The sequence below is a fragment of the Fukomys damarensis genome, unplaced genomic scaffold (assembly GCF_012274545.1).
Source record: "Fukomys damarensis isolate Sample0158 unplaced genomic scaffold, DMR_v1.0_HiC HiC_scaffold_19, whole genome shotgun sequence".
Taxonomy (NCBI): Eukaryota; Metazoa; Chordata; class Mammalia; order Rodentia; family Bathyergidae; genus Fukomys; species Fukomys damarensis.
In genome coordinates, this window is record NW_022900931.1 from 18,479,877 (window position 1) to 18,489,108 (window position 9,232).

Below are 9,232 nucleotides of genomic sequence, written 5' to 3' on the forward strand. Positions count from 1 at the left end.
TTAAAACTTTTAAAATTACTAACTGGTAACAGTACCTACATTATCTCACTCCTGGGCACAGGGCCTGGCACTTAACAGATTCTCAGTAAATAGTTGTAGGTAAATTGGTACTTAAAATGTTATAAAAATAGATGCTTCCATTTCACGCTTCTTAAAGGTACTGAGAAGAGAATTCTGAGATGTCCTAAATGAAGCTACAGGCCAGAGAATGGAGGGAGGAAGAAGATATACAAGTTCAGCTTAATTCACAACTTCAAGCTAAACCAACAAAAACAAACCAACAGACACCCTGCTCCCCATCCCTTTCCTGTGTGCTGAAGATTACTCACTGGAGTCATACCTCATTCCGACAGCCAATGGAGGTTCAGTGTAAACAATCTGGGTTTCTCCTCTCCAAAAATTTCATTATGGAAGACCCCAAGTCCCTGGGTCAGGTGGACATTTTTCCAACTGCCATCCAGCCCTGGCTCCAGGTAGCTTAGGAAATTTGTCCCAGGCCAGTTCTCATCTGCAAACAGCTCAATAAACCATTTATTTCTGAGACCTCTTCATCTCAAAAACTTGATTTAACAGTACTATAAATCTGACAGCAGAACATTTCTGTCCACCACCTAGTTCAAAAGTCATTGCCTAAAACGCAGCATATTCAAATGTAACATATCCAAATTCCCTGATTGCTATTAAATCATTCTGTATTTCCTGAAGCATATTTCACCATTCCCAAAATGTTCTCACTCACGTGGTTTTAGCTAGTTATTGTTGTACAATAAACCAACTCAGTAATTTAGTGGCTTTTGGAAACAATCATTTATCTGCTCGGCAGTTTAAGTAGGGCTCAGGGATGATGATTTATATCTGCTTCCTGTAGTGTCGTCATTCACGCACCTGGGAGCTGAGTAGGGGCTGAAATATCCAAAATGGCCTTCTCTATATAGCTTAGACCTTGGCAAGGAGAGGTAGAGGCAGGAATTCTCTCCTGAAGCCTCTGGTCTCTCAATTATTCAATAGTTTCACCCAAATTTATTTAGATGGCAGTTGGTTTCCCCAAAACAGAAGCTTCTTAAGGCCTATTCTTGGATATTCTAGCAGAATGTCATTTTGAAGACATTCCATAAGTCAAAGTCACAATTCCACCCAAGTTGTGGGAGAAAGGAGTTAAATTCTATTTTTGCTTTTTTCTTTTGTGCCACTGGGGATTGAACCCAGGGCCTCACATATACTAGGTAAGTGCTCTACCACTGACCTATGTCCCCCAGCCCTTTTCAAATTTTTAATTTTAGTTTTGAGATACGGTCTCCCTAAGTTGCCCAGGCTGGTCTTGAGCTAGTATGTGCCACCACCCCTGGCAGTCTGCCTTTTGAGTGACGAAGTGACACACACATGCAGTGGTTGGAGGAGTCACCAGCTAACTGTAGGAATAATGTATTACAGTCTGCTCTCTGGCACTGACAATTTGCCTGCCCCTCACAGGGAAAATACACTTATCTCCCTACTCACATCTCATCCCATTATTCTGGCTCAAGGTCTAGGATCCTGTCATCTGTGTTAGGTGTAGATGTAAATGAGAGCCTCAGATTAATTTCATCTGTCTAGAGAACTGAACATAGAAAACACCTTGTCCTTACTTCGCTCCTAATCCCACCTCTGCAGCCATAGCCAGTGTTCACTGGTGAGAAGTGGGTAGGGTACATACAACAGGAGCTCATGTTCTGAAAGCAGAACATGAAAGACACATAGTTGTTACTAATGTCACTGAATCTGAAATCCGGCCATTGTGTGTGGCCCGTTTCCCAAAGTAGTCCCAATTCTGGGCTCTGGGAGTTTTCCACATTCGTTGCTCTGTTGATTCTTGGCTTCAGCCTCCTCTGTGAGAACTTTGATCTGCCTAACTTATCTTTCTTTTGCATAAATTATTCTCACAATCTGCTGTTGTTGTTTAGTAGAAGTTGAGGGCCTGTTAGCTTCTTTTAATGCCAACAGTCTCTGACCTTCAGTATAGGATGATAATGCTTTTACTAGGGCAGTTGTCCTAACAACTTTGGAAGTTGTATATAAATTTTTTCACAAAAGCAATGTTGATAATTTTTCCAGGACAGACCTTGAACTAGGTTGCCATAGGACAATGCTCTTAGGCGTCTAAGAAGCCCTTCTGTGTGCGTCTAAGGATCTACAAGTCACCTTCTAAAATCTTTCTGATCAAGACCTACTGTCTTGATCTTGACTATTTCACTGGCAGAGCTCTGGATTTAAATTATTCTCAGGACAAATTTTTGTTTTGTTTTGTTCTGCCTTTTGGAAATGAGACAGGGGAGATTAGCTAGGATTTTGAAGTAGCAGCTGAAACACTTGATGATAAGGGGGAGAAAGTAAAGCAGGCTGACAATTAAGTGAGCAAACCGCTGCATTCCCAGAGATAAGGAAGTAGGATGAGTGGGCAAAGAGGGGGAATCAGAGGCAAGTGAAGGTGGCAATTGATTTGACTGAAATTTGACCCTGCATTTCATTATGCCTTCATTGTAACAGTATTTCCATAGTAGGATCTCCACTCTGAGACTTCTAAGCACAGTTGGGGCTGTGTGAAAACTCAGGCAAACTCCACCCTATTTTTTGGCTTCCTGGAAAAGGAAACAGAGAGAGAGAGAGAGAGAGAGAGAGAGAGAGACAGAGAGAGAGCGAGAGTAATTAGTGAATGACATTCCATTGAGATCCCATAAAACTTAAATGTATTTTCGTTGTTGTTGTTCAGGGCTGGCTGTGGAAGAGTAGCTAACTTTATTATATTTTTCCTGGGGCTGCTCTCTCTGGAGGAGAGTAACCAGGTTTGCTGTCTCTTTGCTGGGGGCTACGCCGCCTACAGGGCAGCCAGCTATGTTTGGGTTTTTGGGTTTTTTTTCCCCCTATAATAAACTTTCATTTTACTTTTACTTTTATTTGATTTCCATCTTCTATGGGCTGTGACCCATGCTAGCTAGTGACAGATTGCTGGGTTTTTTTCCCCTCTCTTTTTAAAAACTAACATATGTCTGCAATTCATAATAAATACATTCATGTTGGGGAGCTGGACATACACGTACAACATCTTGATCTTTTTCACTTCCCCTTTCCCTCCTCTCCCTTCTACACTCCCCGCCCATCCTGGGTCCTTATATGTCATCTACATTTGCTTGAAATCTGAGCAATCCTTTTTTTTTTCCTTTTTTTAGCTTCACTCTTCTATTGTTACACGTTATCATATGTTGTTGCTGAAAGAAACCAATTGAAATTTTCAACATTCTGTCTAGAGATTTCACAGATAGATCTGCAGGTTCAATGGGATATCACTGATACTAAGACTGAGGGACAGGGAGGAGAATTTAGGGAAACAACTCTCTGCCTTCAGTTGCTAGAAACTATCAGTGTTAACAAAATTATTCTGAAAATTGCTGCCTGGTAAAATTGCCATCTTACAGCACCTATGTTATTTCTCAGACTCTAGCACGATGCCTGGAACTTAACAGTATCAGGAAACTGGTGCTGGCTAACTGAGTTCTTAAATCAGCTGTGACAGAATGGAATTGCTGATTAGTACTACTTACTTTGTGTTCGTCTTTCCTAGTCTCCAAAAATTTCTTCATTGCCTTTCCAGCCTCCACTAACGTGATTTTTTCCTCTTTCCAGTCTTTCAACTGTCCCTTCACTGCCTCAGCAGCCTTCTCCAACTGTCTCCTCACCACTCCTGACTTATTAAAGAAAACACTTTTGAAAGATTTGGAAATTTTAGGGCCGGGGATTTAGCTCAGTGGCACCGCGCCTGCCTTGGAAGCATAAGGTCCTGAGTTCGATCCCCAGTACCAAAAAAAAAAAAAAAATTGGAAATTTTAAATATGGAATGGTTATTAGATGGTATTGCGGAATTATCATTAACTTTCTTAAAAGTGATAATATATTATAGTTGTTATATTAAGGGAGGATGTCCTTATTCTTAGGAGTTCATGCAGCAGTATCTAGGGGTAAAGTTTCGTGGTATCTGTAACTGTCTTTCAAATTGTTTAGAAAATTGTATTTGTGTGTGTATCTACTTAGAGTCGTAAATCACCTAATGGCAGAGCTCTGTTGTGAGAAATGCATCACTGGGCAGTTTTGTCCTTTGAGCATCACAAGGTATATGTAAACTAAGACAGCTACAATGTCACAAAAGGATACAATGTATACATTTCACTATGTAGCTCAGGCTAGCTTCAAACTTGCAGTCCTCCTGCCTCAGCCTTCCCAGAATTGGGATTACATGTATGCAGTGCACATCCAGAGACTTCTGTTGTAGGTGTGTTCTGTCACTGACTAGAACATACAGTGCCTGACTGTGTGTCTATACATATATAGGGTATCCTGGCCCTTTTGGAATGCTGGAATCAGAAATGGTTTGGATTTTAGAGTTTTACAGACTTTGTAATATATGTATGTAGATATAATAAGATATACTGAGGATAGGACATGAGTCTAAACACAAAATTCATTTCATTACACCTGTTTTTTTGTTCTGTCTTGGTGATCCTGGGGGTTGAACAAGAACTCTACCACCGAGTTGCATCCCCAGCCCTTGCACCTGTACTTTGACACAACTTGTCACAATCGGTCAGGTGTGGAATTTTCCACTTGTGGCATCATGTTGCTGTTCAAAAAGTTTCCAATTTTGGAGCATTTTGGATTTCAGGTTAGGTATGCTCAGCCTGTGTGTGGGTGTGTCTATATATTTACATCTAAAGAGGTGAAGCTCATGGGAGAAAATGTTAATAATTGTAGGGTACTGCCTTATTGATTATGCCCAAAATACACTGTAAAGAATTAACCTCACACGCTCAGTGGTTCTGCAGCCTGCCTTCCAAGTGCAAGGGCTGAGTTGAATCCCTGGTACCAAAACAAACAAACAAGAATTAACCCCACAATTGGTTGTTTTGAGAAGTTGGGTTCGAGTGGGGCTGAAGCCTATGAGCCAAGGTCATGAGTGACTCACACCCAAATTCCATTCCCATGACTAAAGCCTTCTTAACCAGAAGGACAAGGTTCTAAATACAACCCTATATTTCATCTATTCTGTTTCTAATTTGAAAAATGCTGTATTTTTTCCTTGTCTACATTAGTATCCATAGCAACTGCACGACTGCACGTCCTCGCACATAGTTCACTCTTACCCCAATTGATTACCAATAAAAATTAGTGGCTTGGACTAACCAGTGCCTTTGCTGGTTGAGTGGCATTGGCTCCCTGTTTCTCTCTCTCTTCAGTTCTGTCTTTAAGTTTTTCTCTCAGCTTCATGCTGTAAAACCAAGCAAGAGATCAAAACCTACTACAAGTCTCTGATAAACAATGAATAATTATTAAATCTAAGTGGAAGGTATATAGATACTCATTGGGTTCTCTACTTTTCTGTAATTAATTTGACAAGTTTTATTTATTTATTTATTTAGGTGCCCAGGATCGAATCAGGGCCCTTGAGCTTGCCAGACAGGCAGTGGAACCACTGAGCCAAATCCCTGACTGGACAATTTTTAAAATAAAACATTTTAAATAGGAAGCTAGGCATGGTGGCATATTCCTGTAATCCCAATGTTCAGGAGACTGAGGCAGGAGGATTATAAAGTCAAGGTTGGTTTTCATCCATTGGAAATACATAAAGTCTGAACAAAGTGAACCTACAAAATGGGAGCAAAGAGGAGAGGCTATGAAAAAAAAAAGGATCTAAATGTTAGGCTAGCTGTGATGGTACGTTCATGAAATACCAGGATTTTGGAGACGGAGGCGGGGGATCTGAAGTTCAAACCCAGTCTGGGCTATTTAGTAATTTAGGAAAACATCGTCTCAAAACAAAAAAGGGCTGGGGATGTAGCTCAGTGCAAAAGCTCTGAATTCAAACTCAGGTACAGAAAGAAAAAAAGAAAAGAAAAAGAATTGGAATGTTGTTCCCAGGTATGGTAGGGCATCCTGTATTTCCAGCCACTCTAGAGGCTGAGGCAGCAGGATTGCCTGGACAACTTAATAAGATACTACCTCAAACTAAAATTATAAAAGGGCAGAGGATGTGGCTTAGTATTCCCTACCTTCAATCTCCAGTGCCACACACACACACAACACACACACACAACACACACACACACACAAAGTGAGGTATAAAGACTGAAATAAATTTTTACCTAATTTACAACTTTATGATGAAATAATTTTGATTCTACCCTAAATTACTTATTTGCTTTAGATTTGCAGTTAAAAGTACTCTTTTAGTAAACTATATTAAAAAGTTACTAAACTATATCAAAATTTTAAAAATGTACACGGAGGTTTACACATCAAAGAAACACTTGAGGAAATTCATTCCATCGTTTTTCTGTTGTGTAAGTTAAATTTTGTAAAATTTGCTTCTTCTTACAAGAGCATAGAGGAACATGTAAGTTGCTTACCAAAACTTATGTAATATAACTATTTTTAAAGACTTGGATTAGCTAGGCATGCTAGCACAGGATAATCTCAGCACTCTGGGAGCCTGAGGCAAGAGGACTGCAAATTCAAGCCCAGCCTGGATAACAGCCATTGAGTGAGAACCTGTCTCAAAATAAAAATAATTTTTAAAATGCTGGGGATGTAGCTCAGTTCGAAGGCCCTGGGTTGAATCACCCAGTGCTACAGTTAAATAAGCAAGAACAATTATAAAAGTCTGGGTACATGTTGTAGCTGGATGTGGCCCCTAAGACTTTGTGAGCAGGAGTAATACTTTCCACTTCCAGAGCTGGAATTTAGAACACTGAGTGTACACTGCGCGCTCTCCCCTTCCGTAAGCAGGGGAGCTGCCTGTGACTCAGCTTCAAGCCAGAGCCACTGTAGGCCCAAGACCTTTGATCTCAGGTTCATGAACGTGGCTGAGGAAGTATTACATGTTTGTTTCCAAAAGCCCCAAGCTAAAATTAAGGCTTTCTTCAATGACAAATCACAGTTCAGTATTAACAGCACACATGAATTTGCTACTCAAAATAATATTTTCATATCATGTTATACATTTTTTTGGCAACATTAGGGATTGAACCCAGGGCATTCTACCCCTAATCTACATCCCTAGCCCTTTAAAAATCATTTTGAGACAGGGTCTTGCCAAGTTGCCCGGGCAGGACTTGAACTTGCGGTCCTTTTGCCTCAGCCTCTCAGAATGGTAGGACTGCAGGCATGTGCCAGTGCATATGACATCATTTTTTAAAACATCATTTATGCTCAGTCCTTCTTCAAAGTTACAACAGTTGTTAGATCTGTTGTTAGGTGGTATTGCTTAATCAATTAAGAAGTTCATTTTTATCTCTACAGCACTGGGGACTGAACCCAGGGCTTTCACACTGAGCTACATTCCCAACCCTTTTTAAACTTCTTTTATTTTGAGATAAGATCTCACTAAATTGCCCAGGCTAGGCATGTACTCACAGTCTTCCTGCCTCAGCCTCCCATAGTGCTAGGATTTATAGGCATGGGCCACTGTGCTTACCTGAAGTATATTCATGATAGTATCGCAATTCAGAAAACAACTTTGATCACCATGATCCAGTTAATTGGTTTCCTTTCACTTATGCACTGTTATTTGGAGAGTCTATGTGCTTGAATGAAGTGCCAGAGAAGTCTGTGCCGTAAACATGGTGAAGAACTCTTGCCCTATACACAGGGTGGGAAGCATCAGGGGCATTTAATGTCTGCATGAACAGAATCAGGCAGGAAACTTGGTCTGATCACTTCGGGATTGTTACATATGAGAACATTAAAGAGCTACATTTTGTATATTGGAGGTATCTCTTCTATAAAAACTTACCTTAAGAAATAGGGCATAGGTGTTACTGCTACGTCTAAAACAATACACTTGCACTTTTGGCATCTGGATGATTAGATGGCATGAGAAATAGGCAATTGTGGGAGTTTCACCAAAAAGATCGTCCTGGAAATTGCTCTATACAAATATGCACAGAGAGAGTTTCTTAGCTGCATTGAATTTCTTTTTCCTCTAAGATAATCTATTTTTCATTTATGATGCCAAGTGTAAGTGTAGATTATTTTTGGATTTTGCTGTACACTATGATCTTCAAGGTATGACTTTAATTCTGGAATATTCTATTCTATTGTCAAATAGTAGTTCCCTCTAAAGCATCGCTTCTCTTTCTTATTGTGAAGGTGATAAGTAAACAGCCACATGAAGAGATGCATAGGGTGAGGACTGAGGGGGGCCCATGTGCGAACAAGTCTTTCTGGTGAAGACAGCATGCATGGTGTTCCCAGCACATGGACGTGTTGCCTCTTGGATGCTCCCGAACCCTATCTTTTAGTATATTTATACGTTTCATTACTAAGGCATAACTGTGGGTGTTGGTGATCAAAGCCACCCTGGCTCTTCTCCCTTCCAAGAGGTTGGAGATGCCACGGAAAAGCTTCAAACTTGTAATCTAAGCCTAATCAAACTTGTGGCAATCAGCCCCATTCTGACTCTGTCTAGGGGACATGCCAAGCATTGCCTCACTAGAAGAAGACACCCCCATCACCCTGTCACTCAGGAAATTCTGAGGGGTCCAGGAACTGTGGGCCCAGAACTAGGGACAAAGACGGAATATTTTCTACCACAGCCAGAGAAGAGAAAGCCCTTCTGTAGAAGCCCAATTAAAACGTGGACAGTGAGAAGGATACGGAAAGGGGAATGAGGGAAAAGGAAAAAAACTAATGAGAAAAATGTAAAAATGGAATTAAAGTGTTTGAAGGTGGGGAGGGGAGGAGGGGGTAAAGGGAGTGTGGGGACAAGGGGAAAAAATGAGAACCAAGACCTGGCATGTAAATGTACAAGATCCCATTAATGAATGTAACTGTACTGTCTACCTAGAATGTACCAATAAATTCAATTTAAAAGAAAAAACAAACAAATGTGGAGAAGGTGTGGTACAAACAGACAATAACTATGTGGCAAACAGCATAATAATAAGTGTTTCAGACAAACATGTCCCTGAATGTTAAGAATAGTTGCAAATGTTTGCTGGCAGCAGGATTTTCAGAGTATCTCTCTGTAGGATATTTATCACTAACTTCACCAGTTACAGGTCATTATGTATCTCTGACATGATGCAGGAAGGACAAAGCATCACATATGTTGCATTCTTGTCAGAAACACATATAACCTGGGACTGGGGATTTAGCTCAGCGGTTCCGCTGCCTGCCTCACAAGTACAAGGACCCAAGTGTGACCCAG

At 40.6% G+C, this 9,232-nt stretch overlaps 1 long non-coding RNA gene across 1 annotated transcript in view; it reads right to left on the reverse strand.

The window, feature by feature from the left end:
• Positions 1-2,411: 2,411 nt before the first annotated feature.
• Positions 2,412-9,232, reverse strand: part of LOC104856190 — a 34,699-nt gene continuing 27,878 nt past the window's right edge. The window contains exons 4-6 of the long non-coding RNA XR_778576.2: positions 5,209-5,293; positions 3,576-3,719; positions 2,412-2,615 (exon numbers count right to left, since the gene is read on the reverse strand). This is a non-coding gene — a long non-coding RNA (uncharacterized LOC104856190). The remainder of the gene's footprint in view (positions 2,616-3,575; positions 3,720-5,208; positions 5,294-9,232) is intronic.